The sequence below is a fragment of the Zeugodacus cucurbitae genome, chromosome 5, assembly GCF_028554725.1.
Source record: "Zeugodacus cucurbitae isolate PBARC_wt_2022May chromosome 5, idZeuCucr1.2, whole genome shotgun sequence".
In the NCBI taxonomy this organism is placed as follows: Eukaryota; Metazoa; Arthropoda; class Insecta; order Diptera; family Tephritidae; genus Zeugodacus; species Zeugodacus cucurbitae.
This window is the reverse complement of record NC_071670.1, coordinates 6,912,775-6,934,343: the sequence shown is the minus strand read 5'-3', so window position 1 is coordinate 6,934,343 and position 21,569 is coordinate 6,912,775. Positions and strand designations below refer to the sequence as shown.

At 30.4% G+C, this 21,569-nt stretch overlaps 1 protein-coding gene across 1 annotated transcript in view; it reads right to left on the bottom strand.

Moving 5' to 3' along the window:
* LOC105219445 (uncharacterized) overlaps positions 1 to 21,569 on the bottom strand; it is a 255,025-nt gene that overhangs the window by 121,601 nt on the left and 111,855 nt on the right. The window lies entirely within an intron of this gene.

Below are 21,569 nucleotides of genomic sequence, written 5' to 3'. Positions count from 1 at the left end.
GTCTCGAAAAAAAAAATATTCAGCATATGTTCATAACCTCAATTAAGTACTAAAAATTTGAGTAGTAAAATTGTACTAAAAGTCTTAAGCTGTCTGCAAATTGTAAGCAAATTTTTGAAATCCGAACAATTTACAAAACCAAGTATGATTCAGTATTTTTGAATCAACAATTTTTAGTACAAGACTTCGACGATTATTTTTTTAAATCTTATTTTAAACAGAACAAACCTTTTTATGGAAATGTTGCTAAGTTTTATTATTTTGAACACTTTTATTAGCAAAAAATATTTGTTGCAAAGTTAGAAATTTATTGAAATTTGAAATATTAAAAATATTACTTAGAGTTTTTCAAAAAAAAAAAAATAATTGAAGCAATATAATAAAAAAACTTATATAATTATATTAATAAAGTAAAAAAAATTAAAAAATATGTTAAATATTATTTTTTCTTTTTTAATAAATAAACGTTAAATATTAAAAATATTATTTAGAATAAATATATTTTAGAATAAGAAAAACATTATAATTATTTTAATAAATTTTAAAAAAATTTAAAAATGTGTGAACTACTATTTACGATTTTTAACTTTTTTTCAATAAATATTTTTTTTTAATTTTTCTAATCTATTTTTTTATAAAATCGTATATTAATTCTTGTTTATAATTTGAAAATATTTTCGTTTATTATGCACTTGAAATTTTCTAAATATTTCTTTGATGTTATTAAACTTATTAATTTATTTTTTTTCTGGATTTTTATGTTTTGACGCATTTTAAAATTTATTGTTAAATTTTGTACTAACAAAAATTTTCCTAATTCTAATTTTATATATGTTCATTTCTAAAATCAACATTTTTTTTTCGAAAAACAAAAATGTAATTTCTGTCTGAATTTTTTTTTTTTTTGTTATAATATAAATTTTATTTGCAATCTGTCAGTTGACAATCAGCTGTATTTTTAAATACAGTAATAGTGACAGGATTGATTATTCTCCATTGAGACTAATCAATATATTCTTCAATTGTCTGAATTTAAAATTTTTTTGTATACTATCTTATATTATGTATTTTTGATTTGAAATTTCGAAATAACTTCGCATAATGTTTATTAAAATATTTTTAAATAATGTTTTTTCATTTCTTCAAATATATAGAACATTTTTTGAAACTTCTCCTTTAATTTTTTATTAATTTAATTTTCGTTAATTATTAGTTTTTATTTCAATTTTTATTATTATTAAATACTACAAAATTAATTTATAAATAAATTAAAATTAAAAATTAATATCAGGAAATTAAAAAAAAATACAACTTTGCTGCCGCCGTTTTCCAATAGATGTCTCTAGGGTCAAGCACTGGTCGATTAAATCATTTTATATCGATCTTGAACATTTGTGTCAACATTAACCCAACAAAATACTTTGTAGAGATCTGTTTGCATCCCAAATTTATTCTCAACTGAAAATGTCACTTTTTGAGCCGAATTCTCGACATTTGCGGGAAATTTTGCTTTTATTTTTTTAATTCCAAGAAAAGTGCTGCTGAGGCTCATCGAATGCTTTCGGATACGTACGGTGAAGCTGTACTAAGTGAAAGAAAATGTCGCGAATGGTTTCAACGTTTTAAGAATGGTGATTATGAAGTCGAAGACCGGCATGGTGGTGGAAGGAAGATGCTGAATTGGAAGCATTACTCGCCAAAGCCAAATGAAACCATCACAGAAGATCGATACCGAACGCAATTGATGCGTTTGAGCCGAGCACTAAAAGAAAAACGACCACAGTACGAGGAGAGATACGATAAAGTCATTCTCCAGCATGATAATGCTCGGCCTCACGTCGCAAAGGTGGACAAAAAATATTTGGAGACGCTGAAATTGGAGATCTTACCCCAACCGCCGTATTCTCCAGACCTTGATCCATCTGACTACCACTTGTTCCGATCGATGGCACACGGTCTAGCTAACGAGCACTTCAGTTCTTATGAACAAGTCAAAAATTGGTTTGATACTTGGATCGACTCGAAAGATGAGGAGTTCTTTCGTCACGGAATACGCATGCTGCCAGAAAGATGGTCAAAAGTAGTAGCTAGCGACGGCCAATTTTTGAATAACATTTTTGTAACCGTTTTTAACAATAAAGCTTTAAATTTACAAAAAACGGCGGAAGCAAAGTTGTAGACCTAATAATATATCTCTTGTAAATTTTTTTGATCATAATTTTTAATTTTAGTTTATTTTTTCTTGAAATATATGTGCACATATCAGTTCTATATACTTTGAAAATATTTTCGTATATTTTTTTAACAACTTTATTTTTTTATTATTCATTTATTTTTCTCTTTTTAAATAAAAAAAAAATATATTTTTTTAATTTTTAATTTTATTTTTTAATATTTTTTAGAATATTTATTTTATATTTTCCTAAAACACAAAAATAATTTATTAATATAATTATAATTTTTTAGTTGAATTGAAATTTTCACATTTAATTATTTGGTTTATAGTATTATATATTTTATTTATTTATTTAAAATTTTATTTTTTAATTTTTCAATTTAAAATATTTTATTATTTTTTTATTATTTTTATTCAAAGTCTCAAATTTAATTTTCCATATTACTGTAATTTATTATTAATTCAAGCTTTTATTCATTCAAATTACATTTAATTGCCTTGACAGCTGCATTTGATGTCTCTAACTATAGGTTTATGTCACCAAATTACTTATGCACCATTTTAAATGCATTAAATTTGCTTACACAAATTACGTTACCCACAGTGTCGTGCACTTTGTTTTTGTATAAACATACAAACATACATATATACATACACGTGTATGTGTGCATATGCGCGTCACTGTTGCTAGCGACAATAACTAATATGCAAATGCAACACAAATTACCGCCACCAATAGTGGCAGCAGCTGCAGACGGTACATGTCATAACATGACACAGTAACAAACAAGTGGCTGACAAAACAAAAGCGAAGCAATAACAGCATGTCGAGTATACATATGTATATGTGTTAGTGTGTTGGTGTGTGTGTGTGTGTGTGTGTGCGCGCAACTAACCAACGCTATCAATCATCTATAACATTTATTTGCTTATATTGATTTTATATGTAGCTAGCGACTGCTTGCTTGCTAGCTGGTTCACAGGCGCTAGCATATACATGTATTTATAACAACAAAGCATTTTAACGCTTGAACTCCATGCATGCATGCATACATATAAACGCACACATTCAATATTGCCTCGCCTGCAATGAAGTCGTAATTCGCCACAGCTGTTGCACAAACCAAATTTCGCTCGTTTTAATAGTTTGCTCGACACCGCCACCCACCGCCTACCGTTCACCGCATGCAAATAGCAGTGCTCGTAATTCAACAGTACAAATTAAAAGCGGCGATTTTATGTTTACACACTCGTATTTCATTGCTTCTACCGCACAGACACATATGCTCATACATACATATATGTATATAAGTGGAGAAATGCAGTGGTGCGTCCGCCAGGGCGTATGAGTGACATTAATGGTCACTTGCAAAGAGTCACATTGTCAGTTATTAACATTTGAATTGCTACGTAAATGCAAATTTTTATGACGCCACGTTATAAAGTAAATGCCAAACGAACGAAGGCGTAATAGTGCGGTGTGGTAATAATTTTTAAGGCACTCACCCATTTTACGGTGTTTGGTTAATTGCGGTAATGCATTTGGGTTTTAATGCAGTCGTTGGAGTTATTAATGTTGAATTTTTATGTTTAAAAAATTATATACTGACTGACAGTAATTGTACGCCTGAAATGTGCAGCAATATTTTAATATTGAGGTTTTCAAATTTTTTTTTAATATTTAAAAAAAATATTTATTGAGCTTACTACAGTTGAACTTCTCTAACTCGTATTACCATAATCCACAAAAAAACTTCGAGTTAGAGAAACTTCGAGTTATGGATGGTAATTTGTATGAAATTTTACTTACAACTTGTCAACTCAAGATTTCGAGTTACGGCAGTTCACCTCTATTGTAAGAAACAAATTTAATATAAAGTGATATTTTTTGTAATAAATTTTGATTTAAAATGTTTTATAATAAAAATTTATAAAAATTTTAAATAATTTTTTTTTCTTTCAAATGTGACCAGAAGATTAAAAGAAATATGTACTTACTATATTCAAATTTCATGTGTGTGTACTAAAAATTTACCAAAAAGTTAAAAAAAAAAATGTACTGAAAGCTTCGAAAAACATCTTTTGTACGAAATGTACTCAATTTTCATATTTTTGCATCAAATGTTTCGAAAATGTATTAAAAATAAATACTAAAAATTAAATTCAAAGTTTTTGTACTAAAAAGTCCTAAATTGTAAGTCGTACCAAATGTTATAAAAATTTTATTATACTCTCGCAACAAAGTTTCTAAAGAGAGTATAATAGTTCTGTTCACATAACGGTTGTTTGTCAGCCAGAAGACTAAACGAGTGAGATATTGGGTCATGTCATGTCCAAAGTCATCAAGGTGACGAGTAGAGTTGAAATACTAAAACTAACAACGAAACTCTCAATAGTCGTATTCTTTAAGCACTTCCTTCTACAGTCTAAAAATGGAGAAAATCGTATTATAACCACGCCCACCTTCCATATTATGAAAGCAGTCCAAATCGGTTCACAACTACGCCTACTTCCCATATACCAGACCTTGAAGTCGATCTGAATCGTTTACTTTAATATAAATATATAAAGCGCCGACATCGGACCATGAGCATTCAAAGTCCCATATATCGAACATGAGGACCTCAGAGCTTCGAATCAATTTTTTACTGACAATATAGGTACGCCTCTCATATATTTTGAAGAAATTCAGAAGAAATATATTTCGTCTAATAATATGTCTCCGTGCAAAAATGATATTATTAAGGTTTTCAAACTTTCAATGGACTTTATACCATACATATGCCGAATATGTGAGTCAAATTGTGTATTATATAATATAAATAAAGTTAAATAAATAAATCGCGAGAGTATAAAGTGTTCGGCTACACCCGAACTTAACCCTTCCTTACTTGTTATTAAACGTTTTGTTCAAAAAATTTCATGGTTTTCTTCTAAAAATTTGTGCTAAATTTACTAAAATTGCGTACTAAAAATGTTCTACCAAATGTAAAAACGATTTCCAATTTTTTCTAAAAAATCGCACGTAATATTTGAAATTTTTTTTACTAAATGCGCATGCAAAGTGGTATACCAAAAAGTGTACTAATTGTACTAAATTGTATTAAATGTTTTTTTGCGCTTTTCAATCAGTTTCTTCACAACATTTTTCTTGCGAATGTACATACATCTGGAAAAATCAATTTATTTTGGGTTGTACTAAAAGCGATATAATTATTTTAGTACAAATATTAATATTTTTTATTAAAGATTTTTTTTTTTAAATTAATAACACTGGTTTAGAGCAAAAATGTTCCATGAACGCCACTATCCAATTTATATGTGAAATTGCTCGCTGATTTCGAAAATCGAGTTAATTTTTTTTTATAAATACGTTTTTGAGATATTTGCAATTTACCGTTATTCGACCAAAAAAAAAAGGTGTCTTCATTTAATCATGTATATCTCACTGACCAGTTGAGCAATCTTACTGCAAATTATAGAAAATAAAAGTGAATGAAATTTCATAAAAATATTGCCTACTCCATTTTTCCATAGGCCTTATAATTTCTGAGAAATTGATGAATCACTTCGAGCTTTTAAATTTTTTTATGAAAAATTAAAAAAAAAAATAAACTTTGGCAAGAAAAAAATTTTAAAACAAAAGATATTTTTTAATTTTTTTTTATTTTATATGAAGTCCTGTTTCTTTATAAAAAATTAAGCTACCAACAAACAAAATCCATGGATAAATAGGAAAGTTGTACATGATCAAATAAATATATCCAAGTCGCGCAAAGTCAGTGTATATGTATATGCGTATGTAGTGTGTAAAGTACGGGTGGGATATCTGGCTATGCGCTGTTTCTGTTAAGTAAAAAGTCAATTTTAATGTCGTTTTTTAGTTTTTATAAACTCATTTATTTATATATTAGTAATATATATTAAAACAATGTGTTATTTTTGTCTTAAGTTGATGTTCTTACATTATTGTCGAAATGGAATATTAATGGAACATGCACAGTATACTCTCGAAAAGTAAATCGATTGGTATTTTGGGTAATTTACTTTTTCGAATAATTTACTTTTCCAAATATATACATAAATTATATGTTTTTTTAATATTAAATGCATTTTTAAACTTAAAAAATTCATTAATTTATTTGCTTCAATGAAATATATGTACATATGTATTTACTATGAAGAGAAAAAATCTTGAATATTCTTTTGTTTTTTTTTTTCTTTTGCAATATATTTTCTGACCATTTTTGTACGATAATTCAAAAAGTCTGACACCTGATTTGCATCGTTTTCATATTTAAACCAGTGGATCAAGTAGGAGAGTTTATTTACTAAAAAGACGCGATAAAGGGGTTATATACAGTTAGACGGCCGAAAAAAAGTGAATTTTCCGGAATTTTTTCTGAGAAAACTTTTTAATTTATTGATCCAAAAATTTATACACATATTATGGTATCTTTCAACTGTTTTAAGACTTAGTACTAGTAAAAATATTTATTTGAAAAAGAGCTACAACTGATCTCCAGGAGCTCCTCTCAAAAAAGCCGTTTTGCGGAGACCACTATATCTCGGAACTGGATCATTTGAAATTAAAAAACCAAACAGATTTCGTTGAAATAATGTTAAATCTAGTAATTAATCGGAGGAATAAGCAAAATAAAATTTTTTGACAAAATGGCGGTTTCTCAAAAAAAAAAAAAAATCGATTCTTCACCGAAATTTCGGTCTTAAATTGTTTATAAAAAAAATATTTATCGGAGAGAAAAAATCTACGATTAATTACTAAAAAATATATTTAAGAAGGTCGTGTTAAAATTTGAGACTAATCGGTCTAGCCGTTTTCGAGTAATGTTGGTCACCGACTTTGAAAACACCATTTTGAGGCGCTGCCGTTCGGACCTTGTACTTCCAAGCACTCTGAAACGCCTTTTCAAATTTGCTTGTAACTTTGAAAATATTCACCAGAACGATATGAAATTATCTGTGTGTATTCTTAAATATATGTACATTAAGAAAATGAAATAAAAAAAAATCGATTTTTTGAAAATTCTAACTGTATATAACCCCTAACAAAAGAGAGTAAGTGTTTTTGCAACATCGTAAAAAGCGCTGCTTGCTTCGTTTCGAATTTTTTATCACACTCTCTGAAAAGTAAATTAAAAAATTTATTTTTTCAAGGTGCATGTGTAATCTTAAAGGTGATTAACTTTTCCGTGATTATTTACTTTCTGAGAATTTACTTTTCGGGAGTATACTGTAATATTAATTATTTGGCACCCTGGCAACCTATTTTTTTTTTAATTTTAGTAATTTTTTTTATTTTTATTTATTATTATTATTATTATATAGTTTTTTATATTTTTTTGGTTTCATCTTTAAAACTCGTAAATATTATAAATTCATATAGCAATAGCATATATACATGAAATTTTATTAACAGAAGTTGTACTAAGCCAGCATATGTTGAATAAAATGAAGTACTAAATTAGTACTAAATCGGCAAATTCATTTCAAATGGTGGAAACAAAGCAAACTTTTAGAAAAAACTATTTATAAACTAAATGGTCGGTCTGAGTTGTTTATTAGAATATAGCTGAAATAGTGTGAAATATTTAAGTACTAAAATGTACTAAATTTTTTTTACTAGACTATAGTGCACTAAAAATGTTACGGAATGTATACAAATTGAATATTAATAATCTTGTATACAATTTTTCATATTTTTCTATTAAAGAATTGCACTGTTTCAAAATTTCTAATATTTTTTTTCATTTTGTAAAAAATTTCAAAAATTTTAATATGTATTCAATATATTTTTTATAATCTTACGACTGTAGCTTTTCCTAGTAAAAAGTGTACTTTTCTGCCAAAATTATATCTATTTCACATACTTTAGTATTCACAGACATATGTTATAGCAGCTCAAATTAATTCCACATAAAAGCTTTAACCAACTTACATATGTCTTCTACTGAAAATATTTCCGCGAAAAATATTATTTTATCACCCAAAAAAAAAAAATTAATCCACATTCAATTGCAGCCAAACGCAACTTGTGCGCATTAATGCGCACGAATTCATCAATACGATATGAATTTATTGCATTTTTATAGCTGCCACAACCACTCACACACACATACGGTTATACCTAGCGCGCATCCCTGCCAGCCAGGCCTAACCACTTTCCCCTCATGTCTCTTCAATTACTAACACCAACGCACACGTTTGGGTTGTTTTGTTTTTGTATTCGTACGTGTGAGGGGAATAGTGGTTAAAAAACTCACAAGCAGCTATGCTGGCCTATGGCAAACTCACCACTTTTTTACCACTTTTGTGGGTTTAAAAAACTTCTGTTTAACCAGCTTTTTCACCACCTTTGGCTGGCAGGGATGGAGACGGTGATTAAAGCACACACTTGTGCGGTTAAGTTGTGTGTGTGTGCGGCAGGGCAGTCGGTGATATTGATTGTAGTGAAGTTTGTGGCAATTTGTATGAGAATTGTGCGTGCGTGGCATGTCAGCGCGTTGTACGCATTTTAACAATAACAAGTACAAATGTACATATATATGAATACTTGTAGCTTATTTGTTGTTGTGTCATCATACGAAGTGCTTAACGGTCAAGCGACATATTTTCTGAGCAATTTTTTTACGACATAGCAATGCGGAACGGCTTATAACCACAACTCTACTTATTTATATTTGCTTTTAAATATATATCACGTGCTTCCCATCATATATTTTCCATTATTAACCTGCCTGCATACATATCGAGTTGACGTTACGCCTAGGCGGCCAATTAATTGCTGAGCAATGCGCACACAGCGTTGTACGCCATACAAATACCATTATTTCGGCATTCAAAAAACCGCCAGCCATCCATTAGCAGTTCCCATGTGACCACTCGATTGCCTGCCGCCACATTCAACATCGAAATGCCATTGATTTTTGCCGTCATTTCATTTCAATGCTAACTTGTGCGTATGCTGTTTGGAGAAAAAACCGTATGCATTGTTGGCTTTTCTATATTCGTGGGTGTGTGTTCTTTATGTTTTACGCCCACAAGCCACCGTTGACATTGCCCATACAAATTAACGTCCTTGTCTGCATTCAAATATCAACTACCCTCCCGGTCTCTGTTCATTGCAACTGCCTTCATCAGCCTTATTACTTATCATTACATATGCTGCTGCTTGCGCTTGTTCCCAACGGCTATATTATGCACGTCACACACACGCTCTAGCTGGTGTCTATTCAAATGTGCGATTCTACATACATATATACATACATATATGGAATCGACTTTTGCCCTGCCAATAATTACACACATTGATTACGTAGCCCTAACCATTCTGCAAACTCATAAAATTGTAATGTTGTTGTTGTTGGTTATTGCGATAGGGAAAATATTGAAGTCAAACATATTTAGACTACACACATATACATATGTATATAACTTCATGAGGCATTAAAAGTACAATTTTAACCAGCTTTCCTGCTTGTTTTTGGTAGCTGTGTAGTGATTGTTCGGGCATAAATATGCCGGTAGTTATGCTTGTTTTTGGTTTTATGGTAACGGAGTTAATAATAGCATGAGAAAATATTCTGGGGTATTTCCAACCGTATCCAATCATATTTGTCATGCTAAGAATTATGAAAATGTCAGTAGAGCTAAATTAAAAATTGAAAAAAAAAATTACAAAAGTATAAAAAAATTTTGTTTCAAAAATTCATTTTCTTATAATAATTTTTTTTAAACAGAAATATTTTTTACAAATTTTGTTTTTTTTTATTATGTATACATATGTTTATTCAAATCTTCAATAATTTAAACTGCACCAAAAAAAAAAAAAACAGACGGTTGAGAATTATATGAACTAACGCTACTACGAATGAAATTAGCAGTTTTTAATAAACTATTATCTATCTATCGGGCTACAATAGACCATAGATCGCAGTGCATACCTAAAATATTATCATACGTTAAAAAAATCGGCTGAGAACTTAAGCTAATCTATGACTTTAAATTTTTCTTTAATTTAATTTATTTAAAATTGTTGTTTTCATAATTCGGTTGAGAATTCGAACAATATTTTTAGCGATGAATGAAATATGAATATTTTCGATACTTGACCCTACAGTTATTCTAAGAGGTCGTAGTATTGAAAAATAATGAAATTCGTTTACCAGATATGACTAAAGGTCCTACCGATCCATTAGCCTCGATGTTATTCTAAATCCTTTGGGTTAACACTATGTGCTTGTCTTATAAACATAATAAGGTACCTTCGGATGGCAGGAACCGTATTTATTCTTTGTTTTGGGGTTAATTCTAATAGCTGATTCCTTTCTTTATACAGAACACTCTTTCTATATCGATATAATCTCAAAACCAAGGTTTAAATTCACAGGTGAGGGAAGAGCTAAAATATTCGAAATCCTCCTTTGTTCCATATACGATGTCTGTAAGCACCAGCAAAAATAGTCTGGAGTAGGCTTTAGGGAGCTCTGCCAATCTGCCAAGAGGTCATAAATAGTGTCCATAAAACATTCAATACTGTTGACGAGATACATTTGGATCGTTCATATTTGAATTTACTGGGTATCAGTTGGCTGAACATTTAAATTACAAAAGTACAAGTAGGCTCTAGCGGGATAGAACTGTTTTGTTCAGCGATCCAACGACTAAATGTGGAGAGACCTATGTTAAAGGCCCTGAACTAATGAGTCTTTCACTATGTTTTCAAATTCTTCCCGCTTAAACTACCATCGCATAAGATTTAGCCCAACGTATACTGAAATACTTCGATCCACACTGGCCAACTGAAAGATTTTTCAACACTAGAAGTTTTAGAGACCTTATCGATGAGCATTGCTATTGCTTAATATCTTAGCCTTAGTTCTTTTCTCATATTAGTTCTGCCTATATACATAGATTCAGCTCTCAACGAGACTCTTTCGCCAACGTCTAGCGATTATTTGCCTATGAATCGAAAACTGTGGCTCTTAAGGAGTTAGGGGTAGTCAGAGACACGAATTTTCAGTAAAAATCATTCGGATCAGGCCTGAGTTTATTATGTATTCTAAAAGCTGTATGAATTTCATTAAAATCTACTGAGCGGTTATCGAGTTTCAGTTGTCACCAGTTCAAAAAACATAGTGCATTTAAAGTTTGACACTAGCGTGTGGGAGTGCCTGAGCGCTCTTTGTTATTTGTCGAATAACTCGAAAAGTATATTTTTAAGAATCTTAACGAAAATCCAAAAAAAAAACAGATTTTTTGAAAATCCTGACTACACCTAAACCCCTTAAATATCACGAGAGTAAAGAAAAAGGCAATTATTTTCTCAGTAGTTGTTGTTGCTGTTGTTGTAGTGGGAGAAAACATGCTACAAATAATCTTAAAGTATGTTAAAACAGCACTAAAAGATCCGGATGGTCTCCGACATCGCTTATATGGATGTTAACTTTATAACTCCGGATATTGTTCTCACAAGAGAGAGAGCGAGGGAGAGAACGTCAGTATTCTTGATTAGATGAAAGAAAATAAGATCCTAATGTTAGAATTATATTCAATATGATCAATATTATTTGGTACACATTTAGTACTACTGTCCAGTCTAAGGCAAGTCCAGAATCTAAGGCAAGATATGCCAATATCTTTAAATACCTGAGAGAAGATGAAGTCGCTGCATTTATGATTGATTTATTTTATAATCTTAAATATTAATATTTTGTATTTTTATTTTCTATATTTATTTTATTTTAGTATTTTGATCTGCATTTATTATTTCAATTTAAAATAACAATATCCTGCTTAAAAATTCTATATTGCAACCTGCTTGAATACATGCTCGCCCCTGACAGCTTATTAACACTGTACGTATCGATAAAATTTTTCATCGCCTCAATGGCGCCAGTGAATATAGTCATCGTTGTGAGTAGAGTATCACATACGCACAGCTATAAACACCAATATATATATCTACCCCGCACAAGCTGGACAGAGCTCATTTAAAATGCAGCAGTTGTTGTTTTTTTCTATAACCAATACGGATACGATACAATCGAGTTAGCAGCATATATGTTTCTAGATTGTAACCAACAAAAATCGCTTTCTGCATGCACTTGCAAATCGATATTTTATTACTTTTGCTGTTGTCCGGCTCAACGCAAGGGTTAGACTGACAATGTCAATTTGTTCCCATTCGCACATAACCCCACTTTATTGCTGTGCTATTTTTTTGTTTGTTTTCTCATGTTACTACTATATTCTCCTACACACCCTCTCTTTGTTGGTCTTCAATTATAATTAAATGATAAATCCCTTGCTTTCATTGCATGCCGTGTGCATGCATCTCAATTATTGCATACCTCCTTTTACCGTTAGTTGCTTATGCCTCCCTTTTCCATCTCTATCTCTATATCTCTCTTTCTATTTCTCTGCGCCACTCATGTGGTTTAACGCGCCCGAACAATTAAGCACTTAAGCCAATTTTAGGTCAATTCAAAAAGCATTTTGTGGTCAACTATTGTTTATTGATGCGTATATTAGCGGTTGCCAGCAAAAAAGTTTTATGAGAGCAAATTTTTTTTTGCAAAAATATTTAAAATTTTAAATATTTCCAGCAGCTTAAATACAATTATTTTATTTACTACCTTAAGCTGTGTGAAATTGTCATATAGATTTTTCATGCTGACCCATGAAAAAAAAGAATGAAATGAATAATGAAAAAAAAATAATGAAAAAAAAAATAATTGTTTACTATTTAATTTTATTGCCAGCTGAGAGTAAAATTAAATAAATTTACTTCTCGAATATTCAATAAATAGCCACTTTTTAGTGATATAAACTTAAATTTTTGAACCACAAGCTATAGATCTAGGATCTTAGCTGTTGAACTCTGTGATATAAATTGATTTTAAATAGTCCATCTTTGAACTGAAGCTCCTAAATAGAAGAGTGAAGAATCCACCAATTTGAATCTCAGGGTGTAAAAATTATCAGAAACAGGTACTTAGATGAAGTCTCTAATAATATCAAAGGGTATTATAGTTCCTTTTATAATCTGCTCTTGAATGTATATACTTTCAGTATTAGATGAGTATACTGAAAAGTCAAAAGTTTGCAATTCCGAGACAATCTTCTGTAGGAATCGATATTAAAGACAGTATCTACTTTTCGGAACAAAACATCTGCTGTTTATAGTTAATTGTGTCTGAGTATATACTTATAACTGAATAACCCACTTTTCCCATATCCCACTCCTCTCTAGAAAGCTAAGTATCTACACGGACGGGTCAAAACTAGACAAACGAGTTGGATGTGGGGTATTCTCAGAAAAACTAGATACCAGAATCGCCTTCCGGCGACCGGATCATTGCAGTGTGTTCCAATCAGAAATTACTGCAATTAAAGAAAGCCTTCTCGTTCTGTCAAAAAGAGAGTTAGCGACCAGACAAATATTCATATTCTCGGATAGTCAAACGGCTTTAAAATCATTAAAGTCTCATAGAATATCTTCTAAGATAGTGAAAGAATGCTTGGATTTATTATTGACAATGGCGTCATATTTCACGATACACCTGCAATGACTCCCAGGACATAGTGACATCCCTGGGAAATGTGTGGCAGATGAACTAGCTAGATTGGGCACCACACTGCAGTTGGAGGCCGACAAAGAGGCAATCTATATACCTCTGGCAACCTGCAACTACTTAATCGATAAACATGCAGTAGATACGGCTGAATCACAATGGAAACAAGTAACGACTTGCTCCGTAAGCAGCCTACGTGGCCAGAGTGGAATAAGAGACGGCTTGTCGCTTATTGAAATTTAAGAGGAATGAAACAAGAACCCTTGTTGGGGTGTTAACGGGACACTGTCTGATTGGGAGACACGCCAACAGACTGGGGCTACCTTTCAATGATTACTGCAGGAGCTAACAAGAAGAAGAATAAGAAACGAAACACCTTCTTTGTGGATGCAAGGCTCTGCAAGAAAAAGAATCGCAACTAATGGACGAGGTTTTCTCGAGGATGTGGGCGAAGTTGCTCATGCCAAATTGTGTGAACTTTTTCACTTTATCATGACCACAGGGTGGTTCAATGATGACTCGATAGTGTGAGGGATCTCAGTCCCAGTGGTATCACAATGGGCCTCCCAAAGGCCTAGGTGCGTCGTTTGACAGCCACTTAACCTAACCCAACCTAACCTAAGTCTGCGTAAGATGAGACGATTCTTGGGGTTTTCGAGAGAAAGGTTCTGCGCAAAATTTATGGTCCTCTTAACATAGGCAACGGCGAATACCGCAGGCGATGGAGTGGAATGGATGAGCTCCACGATTTATACGACGACATTGACATAGTTCAGCGAATAAAAAGACAGTGGCTACGCTGGCTAGGTCATGTTGTACGAATGGATGAAAACACTCCAGCTCTGAAGGTGTTCGATGCAGTACTCGCCTATGCAGAAAAAGAATCGCTTAAAACAGTTCCTACGCCAAATATATATATATATATATATATGACGCTTCATCAATGTGATTTAAAATTCTCTCTGTATTTGATTAGGAAAGTTTAGCGCATTTATACAAGTTGCTTGTTTGATTCGACCCTCTCTAGATTTGGGTGAAACGAAGACAGCTATTTTTGATGCTCACTTGTAATATTTCATCATCTTCGTATTCTTCGAATTCTACTTTTTCGACGTCTTTGGTCTCTTCGTATTTTGTTTCTTTTACCTCTTTATCTTTTTTCTGATTTTTGTACTCTGGTTTTTTTTCTTCGTTTTCATTTTCTGATTGTACCTGACTTTCTACTGAACTACGTTTTTTATTATCGCCTCTAGAGGTATCCGACGTGATCGAATGGGTTTAGACAGCTTAACGAATTTTAAAAAGCTTTACATAGCCTCATTTAATCTTTCCTAACCTCATTGAAAGAAATCCGTTCAAACATCATTTTGTTAATTCGAATCCGTCTTAATATTGTCTTAACTTAACATCACCTAATTTAACTTATCCTAATATAAGCCCATAAAATCTAACCTATCTTATTTTTTCTAGATCGTCTAAAATTCTAGAATAAATTAGTTTAGATTCAATTTATTTGAACTGAACTAGAATCTAACACATATGAAGTCTCTGAATAACTCTATTCGACCTACTTTTAACTTAACCTAACTTAATTTAACATAGCTTAACTTAACTTAACATAACTTAACTTAATGCAACATAGTCTCACTTACTTTTGACTTAACTTCAGTTAACGTAAATTAACTTAACATAACTTAACTTAACTTAATTTAATTTAACCTAACTTACCTTAACTTAAATTAACTTTACTTATCATTACTTAACTTAACTTAACTTAACTTAACTTAACTTAACTTAATTTAATTTAACCTAACTTAACTTAACTTAATCTCACTTATTCGAAATAACTTTATTCGTTATAATTTTAACTTACCCTAACTTAACATAATCTGACTTAATTTAACATAACCTAACCTCAGCTGATCCAACTTAACTTCACTTATTTCCAGGACATTTCTTACAATAATAGCCACTATTAAATTGATATTTGTACAATGCGCCAACAACAAACACGGACGTACAATTTAATTTAATCAACAACAACAACAACAACAAAGCAAATATAAATAATAATAGAAAATTGCGTGAATTGTTAGGAAATAACAAAGCAAGCTAGCTGCAGAAAAAGTGACAATACTGTTGTAAATGCTATGCATGCATGATGGGAATAAGTTTACAACAATAACAGCTACAACAACAACAATGCAACAAATTCGTTGCACTTCGTTTAGCTCATTTGTGTGGTTTTCTTGCGATGGCACAAGTGGCTTGCGAGCTATTTTGGCACGCTATTGTTGTTGTTGTTGTTATTGTTGTAGCACTACTTAGAAATTTCCATTCAGCTTCTAGTTTGTTATTGTTATCTCTGCGAGTGCATGAGTGTGTCTGTGTGCGTGACAAGGTTTCACTTGATTTGTTTTGCTTAGCGCTAACGCTTAGTAAGCTACATGTTGCGTTATTGTTGTTGTTGCTGTGCTTATGTTGTTGTCTATAAGCACATGCTTAGTTACACATATTACACCGTTTGCGCATGCCACCATTGTCCACGTATAAATCTTCAACACACGCTTCTTACTAGATGCTTAAGTTGTTGTTATTGTTGTTGTTACGCTTAGCGTTAATATGTATTTATGTTGTGGTTGTTAAATATGCGGCACGCTGCGACGACGACGACGACGACATGTGTGTGACACAGCTGGTGCAGGCAAATTGAAATTTTACGCATTACATGTGTGTGTGTGTTGGATGAGAGCAATTTGTAAGGCAGCACACGCATACAAGCGTATTAAGCTGCTCTATGTGTGTGTGTACACGTACTTAGTGTGTCTTCAAGTGCATTAAGTTGGAAACTATTTACATGCGCTACTCACGACTTGCAACATTTCGTAGTAATAACGGTATATTACAAGGTTGGTAGTATAATGATGTCGAATTGGCTGCATGGTGTTGCCAGATGTACGAAAATTTTGTTTTATGTGAATTTTTGGTACTAATAAGATATAAATTTAGAGTTGAAGTACATTTGATAAAACCATGAACATTTTCAAAAGCTTTTCAACTACAGTAGTGAGTCTTATGAGCTTTCGTGACCACTACAAAGCTTTGAAGCTCGTTTTGGTTGAGTAATTGTCCATTATAGTCAATGAAAGAGTGCTCGTTACTTTCGAAATAATTCTTTTAAAGCTTCAAAGATCAATTTTATAATAGCTTTCAATTGAATGAAAACTAGAAAGATAGCTCAAAAAAGCTTTTGAAAGTTCAAGCTCTTGTAAGCTCCTGAAAGCTCCCGAAAGTTAATAATAACAATCTCGTTCCTCATTTATGTAAGTACTAGAAATGTTACTGTTTGTATTTTGCTTCTTCAGACTATTCATGACAATACACACCGATTTCGGTAATTTTTCCAAACTTTTATCGATATTTTGAAGTATGATCTATACTCCAACATGCAATATGTTCTAATAAATACAAAATTGGTTTTTTTATGTTTATAAAGGCGCTCAAAATTTCTTCAAATATAGGAAGTACAGATAATATAAACCGTTTGAGAATTGCTTGTGGTTAAATAGTTAGATGAATGATTTCGTATATTAAATGTTAATCGAGAAGTACTTCGCAAACAAACTTGCTAACAATATTATATTTAATAATAATATTATTGCTCAAAACTGCTCAAAATTGCTCAAAACTACTCACACTGCAATACGAGTAAGACTAGAAAGGTAAAAATAGAAAGGTAAATAGTTGCAGTTTGCTATTGTTTGGCTCGTTTTTACATGATTTATGCAGTCCATAAGTGTTATATCATATTTTCTATTCGCCTCCATATGATATATGGACTATAGGGAAATTCGAAAGTTCGATTTATGGAAGGAAATTTGTATGAAATTTGACTTCTATTGCCAAGTCAAGAGTTTGAGTTATGGATTCGAGTTAAAGAAATTTGAGTTATGGAAGAAATTTTCTATGGCATTTATTTCTAAACGCTATTGCCAGTTCAAGAGTTCGAGTTGTGGAGATTTTCGAGATATAGGAGTTCGAGTTATGGAAATTCGACTGTATTACATATGGCCGGTGCAAAACTCTCGTTAATTTCTTATTTTATTTTATTTTATTTATTTATTTTATTTTTAATTTATTTAATTTAATTTAATTTAATTTTATTTTATTTTATTTATTTATTTTATTTTTTATTTATTTTATTTTATTTTATTTTATTTATTTCTTTTATTTTTTTATTTATTTTATTTTATTTGATTTTATTTTTTATTTATTTAATTTTATTTATTTATTTTATTTTATTTTATTTATTTATTTATTTTATTTTTATTTATTTATTTATTTTATTTTATTTTATTTTATTTTATTTTTATTTATTTATTTATTTATTTATTTTATTTTATTTTATTTTATTTTATTTTATTTTTATTTATTTATTTATTTATTTTATTTTATTTTATTTTATTTTATTTTATTTTATTTTTTATTTTTTTTTATTTTATTTTATTTTTATTTATTTATTTATTTTATTTTATTTTATTTTTATTTATTTATTTATTTATTTTATTTTATTTTATTTTATTTTTATTTATTTATTTATTTATTTATTTTATTTTATTTTATTTTTATTTATTTATTTTATTTTATTTTATTTTATTTTATTTTTATTTATTTATTTATTTATTTTATTTCATTTTATTTTATTTTTATTTATTTATTTTATTTTATTTTATTTTTATTTATTTATTTATTTTATTTTATTTTTATTTATTTATTTATTTATTTTATTTTATTTTTATTTATTTATTTATTTATTTTATTTTCTTTTATTTTTATTTATTTATTTATTTATTTTATTTTATTTTATTTTATTTTATTTTATTTTATTTTATTTTTATTTATTTATTTATTTTATTTTATTTTTTTTTATTTTATTTTATTTTATTTTTATTTATTTATTTATTTATTTTATTTTATTTTATTTTATTTTATTTTTATTTTTATTTATTTATTTATTTTATTTTATGTTTCCTTATTTTCTCCTTTATTTGGTTTTTTAATTATATTTATTCATAAAAACAACTTCCAGCCATTTAAGCTCAGCATTCCCGTCGTACAGAAAGTGAGAATTTTTCTTACTTGAAATTATTTTCAATTTAAAATCACTGCACTGCCACAGATAAAACAGAGTTAAATAAATGTACGAGCCAAGTCATAAATAAAATGAAAAGATGGCAAAGCGTAAACAAATATGCCCAACAGATTCTCCAATTAACGCAGTGGCCTTGGCATGAAACGGTTGGAATTAAATAAACCTGAAAATGTGAGCAGAAAGCAGAAAAATGTAAAAGGAGAATAAGAAAAAATAAAATAAAAATAAAAAATTGAAAAGCGTAAACTAAAAATACTGGAAAATGCAATAAATAAGGCAAATAAAATGAGCGCAGTGAAAAATACGTTAAACTATTTCGTACCCTAAAAGTATGCTACGGCAAATGCACACGACTATTTGCAGGCATGCTTGTTTATATTGTCGGTCATGGGGTTGCATTGAAAAATCGCTGTGCACTCGATGAAAAAAATATAGAAAAAAATAAGTAAACATATTTCACTATGGTTGATTTTTATTTCCGCTTCCGCTACATAAAAAACTCGCGCAGTTACCTGTAACAAAGCGCAACGAAGCAGCCAGCAACAGTTCATGCGCTGCAGCCAACTGGAGTTTGTCGCTGCGACACAATTTTATTTTATAGTTGTTGTTGATATACTTGTTTTTGTTGCTTACATGTAGTTGGCAGTGAAGCTGAAAAAGCAGTCAAGTCAATGAAAACAGCAACAAAGTAACAACAAAGAGAAAATCGTCGTTGGCATTTATTGAAAAAAGCATATGCTCGCTCACACACTCATGCTTACACATGCATGCATATAAAGATTTATACATATAGACATGGGTTTGTGCTCTTCTCCTTGCCGTCGAGCAGTTTGTCCATACAAATTGCAGGTGACTTCAGTTTTTTCGTATGCAGCGGTAAAAAATACTTTATTTGTATGTGTGCGACGTAGTAAGAATATTTGTTTACTCTATTGAAATGCTCCGGTGTTGTTGTTATTTTTTGCGCTGTGCTTGCAAATTTCTTGCATTTTCATACCAACAACTTTTTTTTGTAAATCAGAAGTTTTTGCATTCCTGTATGTAAATAACTTCCCAACTCCTTAATTTTTTGGCAATTTTCACTCTTGACATGCTTCTTTCTGGTTACAATTTACATTTTTTCAACCTTTAGGCTTTCTAAGCTACATTTTAAGCCATTTAATATACTATGATTAAGAAGCAAAAACACCCGAGAAGAATAGTCGATCATTAGGTAGAAGATATATTAACAAAATGACGGTATAATGAAAAAATACTGCGAAAAAATACTATTTTGGCATCCACGAGGCTCTTCTGAGCTCGAAAGCAGATTCTCCAATGACTAAGTATCAGATTTTGTCTCATATTAGTCTATAACTTATAGTTTAAATGCCTTACTAACGAAAAAGCTTTGTATCAGCATAAGCAAGTAGATCCTTCAAAAGAAGAATCTATATTCTCACTTGGAGTGACAGAACTATTCAAATAAGGATCTCCAAAGACTTAGTATACATTTAAATAAAGTTTACTGAGTTGTTAAAGAACTGTCCTTTCTACAGTTTCGCCATAGAATCTAACCAAATCTAACCTAACATCTAAGAGTTTCTGAGAGATGTAATAGATTTATTGCCTTTATTACAGTCCAGTTTGTTTTCAGTGTCCAGTCAGATTTCTATATACACAATTCCTGAACCATTCGCCTCAAGTAAATGAGAGGGAACCTTAAAAGCAACTAAACCAAGAACTTATGGCTCAGGACTGAAGTCTTAAGGTTGCGGCAAGGTAAAACAAAGTTATCGATGTATATCTTATTACATGACTGAATAACTGTGAAGTTAGACTGAAAAATATGTTAAGTCTCGACTTTATTTTTTTTTTGTTTTATTTTATTTCATTTTATTTTATTTTATTTTATTCTATTTTATTTTATTTTATTTTATTTTATTTAGAAGAACATAACGGACTTTGTGAAGAACTTTAGAGGTAATCTGGAATCACGAAATATATGTCCTTTTGAATAACTAATGTCATTCCACAACCTTTCTTTGTATCCTGAAGAAGATAAAGTCTGGGAGAAGTTGTTTGGGATGTACTAAAATGCACCCAAGTAACATAATATTTATGTCAAAGCTACATAGCTCACGTCTTGAGACTTATAATGACACTAATAACCTAGTTCGGTTAGGTGGTTTCTATAAAAGAAGCAGAGATAGAATCTGTCGAATATGTGGTGTATATTCGGTACAAACAAATTTTCTTCGGAACACCAATGACTGGTAACCTTTAAACCTACCTTAAAATAAAAAAAATATTATAGAGGTCAAAATCAATGCGGTTTTGAAGAAGTTTCCCTTGGTTTCATACAATTTTACTGATTTTAAATCCTCATTGTGTTCTTATATTATCACAAATCGCCTCACAACCACAAGAGCGCGTAGCTTTCTTTCCATTATCTTTCGAATTTCGCTTATCCTCAAACTCCAAAAACTTGTTTGCTCTACCTCAGCCACTTGTCTAAAATCGCATTTGATTAACTTTTAATTTATTTGATTTATGTGCGCGCTCTTTGTGCCACTACTTCGTTGCTGAAAACGCACAACAACAAAAAAGACAAAGATTTGCTTTGGCATATCAACTAAATTGGATGAAGCATCTGCCTTTGATT